Here is a 3,323-nt window from a genome sequence, read left to right as displayed (position 1 = left end):
TTTACAAACTAAGAGCCCTGATAAGGCTCAACTTGTCAGCGAAGAGCATGCTCAGAGATTGTTAAGTGCTAGTGTCACGACTACGGACTTACGGGGGAAGGAAGCGCAGAGGTTTGACATGCTGGGAACAGGGTTTTATTAATACAAACAATAAAGAAATACAAATAAACAGCGGCGCGGTGGCCGAAAACAGTTTAACATAAATCACGAACTGAAACAAACCCGTAGGCGTGTGGCGATTGCCAGAACTCAAAACACATAAAACAAAACTAGGTCAAGTTCGTGCAGCGAGTTCACGAAAATGCCAGCGACCCCGAACGGGCGGAAACTTCCGGCATTTATGGGGCGTCAGGATTAAAGTCAGGTGTGGAGGCCAGCTGCAGGCAATCCTGACAGCTAGACAAAGAAAAATTATAATGTATTTATACATTTTTGTATAATACGGCATAAGGGCATTTGATAAATGCAGTAAATATAAATGTAAAATTTCTTGCCCACATATGCCTACATATCCCACCTCCCCCTCATAACTCATTATTGGTAAAATAGATAAATACCCAAACACATCGTGACATTGCACGTTCAAGTGAGGAGTGTGTTTTTACGTGCGAAAGCAACTCGGAAAACTGTCTCGCACACATCAGCCTGCAGGGTTTATGGGGACCAGTCGAATCAAAGCGTTGAGGCAGCTTCCTCCTAATTATAACAGAGTTTCCAGCTAAAAAATCACAGCACTTCTACAAACGGAGGAGATGAGACAAGTCCTCCTCAGCTCCCCTGTCACAACAGAGCAAATATGTTTCTAGTCAGATTGGACTGAGTGAGGGGATCTGCCTTGTTCTTTATTTGATGAGGATCTGGAGAATAAAGTCTGCGAATCTGCCATAAACCCATGGCGAAGGGGGTCCTTTTTGCAAAGTTCTACATGGATGCAAGGATAGAAGCAGAGTAAAAAAAAGAAAATGGTGTAAGTTAACTTTGCTTAAGTAAGCAGGAATAATTCTAACAACGGTATGAACATATGTTAATGTGATCAGTTCGAATCTGGGAATTGGGATTGGTGAAAGTTCAATGTCACCCACTAATTTCTGCAACATTGCAGTGTTGTTTTTTCACTGCTACGCCAACCTGTGAGATACCCACGCCCTGCATTTTTTTTTGCAGAGAACAGACTTGCGCACTGTGAAATGAATGCCCGTCTTCCACACCGAGCGAGGCTGCCCTGTTTACAAAGTGCCCTCCGTAATTAACATTCCGCCCGCGTCCCGATGTAGCGAGGCACCGAAAAGGCCCTCTTTTAATCTTTTCTCATATGGACTCTGTAGGGCTTATCTAAATCAATAAATGGCTGCAATTAAACTTGAGCAGCAGCGGATCTAGTCGATGCGCACCTTCGCCTCACAGCCATGTTTTATGCAGCTTGTATCCACTTGGTCCGATTGTCTGGAGAAAACACCGGGTCTTCGAAACACGTGCCATGAAATGGGATTTTCTTTGTATTTTTTTCACTATTGCTGTGACAAATACAGGCCTTATCGCTTTCATCAATAAATATTTCCTCTCTCAGACCCTTGGCCTGTAATTCATTTCCTATATTTATGGGTATCCCCCCCCCAAAAAAAAAAAAAAAAAAAAAACAGATTACAATTTGCATGAGTTATGATACCATGTAGAAAATGGAAAATCTCATACATACTCAATGAGACAAACATCTGTTTTCTTTGAGAAATTGAGCCCGGCAGCCTGTGCAGGAGGCCTAGCGGATCAGGTTCGACCCACGGGTTGCTTGCTTCTGCTGCTGTTTGATTTGAGTCGATAATGATTGGCAATATCAGCAAAGTCCTTGAACCATGCAATGTTAATTAACCTATGCTAACCTCTCTAAAACCAAAAAAATATACAAATTTGATTAGTTTAAATGTGAGTGCCGAAATAAGCCCTGCCCAGTTAGAGATACGTTTCTTAAATACATTTCCAGTGGAAAAGGAGCACATGGGTTTTGACTAAACGCCAAAATAGAGACGCGCCCCCAAATTGGGCCCCTACCCTGACACTGAATAATGGTTTCTAGCACTTTCTGCTGACAGTAAACCTCGTGGTGATAAAGCACGCACAGTGCAGACTGACTCGCCATGGCTGGAGTCATCTGGCTGAGCCACGGACCAGCAGCTGTAATTACGAGGCGCCTGATACACAAAACCTGCGCTGAAGAACCTCTTTCATGTCTTTTTTTTTTTTTTTTTAACCAATGGCCAAAATATCCCTGTGTTTGCCCCTGATCAAAGGCTGTTTCAATTAAAAGGACCTAGATTTCAGTGAATTGCACTGACTCCCTACTGTGTCCTTGATTGGTGCATGGCCTTATTCGATATAGAAAACAAACAAAACCACAAGGTTTTAGCCAAAATCAGGACCCTTTGGGCATGAGAGCAAATTGTAAAACCTGAAATGTGCCATGCAGCATTCAAAGAACGTGATCTACAGTGACTTGCAAAAGTTTGATCAGCCTTGCTTAAAATGACCTTTATGGTGGAGTCATCCTAGTTAAAATCTCAAGCATGCAGCTACACAGCTAAACAAGAATGATGCATTCTGGAAATTAGACTTGGAGACAGGTCCAACTTGAATAAAAATGTGTGACAGAAATGTGTTTGGAGAAAAATATTGGTGCTGAATTCCAGGAAAAGAACACATCTCCAGTGATATTACTGTTCTGCAAGCAAATATAATTCATCCAGGTGATATAAAAAAGATTATGAATGTAGTGAATTAATTATGGAGCAGAATAACATATAATCACAGAACTATGTCAGGATGTATGGTGACCGAGTGGGGCAGGGCTGTTCAGTGATTGCTTTAAACCCAGTGGTCAGTCTCACCCCTCCGCCACTAGGAGGTGAAGGTCGGTATCTCCACCACAACCATTACAGTGTCTGTTTCCTCATAAGTGTTCCTAGCATCCCTGTTCCTATTCCCACCTTCCACGTCATGGCAGCAACCAGACCATTCCCATTCATGTTGTGGGACATGAAGCATTCTAAAAAGGCTTTGTGTATCAGTGCAGCCTTGAAAGCATCACATTTGTGTCAAATTAAAGGAAACATCATATTTACATTTACAGCATTTACCAGACAACCTTATCCAGAGTGACTTTACAATCAGTAGTTACAGGGACAATCCCCCCCTGGAGTAAGATAGGGTTAAGTGTCTTGCTCAGGGACACAATGGTAGTAAGTGGGGTTTGAACCTGGGTCTTCTGGTTCATAGGCGAGTGTGTTACCCAATAGGCTACTACCACCCTATTTGCAGCTGTATTTTAACAC

Source organism: Denticeps clupeoides, chromosome 7 (assembly GCF_900700375.1).
Source record: "Denticeps clupeoides chromosome 7, fDenClu1.1, whole genome shotgun sequence".
NCBI lineage: Eukaryota > Metazoa > Chordata > Actinopteri > Clupeiformes > Denticipitidae > Denticeps > Denticeps clupeoides.
The sequence above is the reverse complement of the archived record's forward strand: the minus strand, read 5'-3'. Positions refer to the sequence as shown.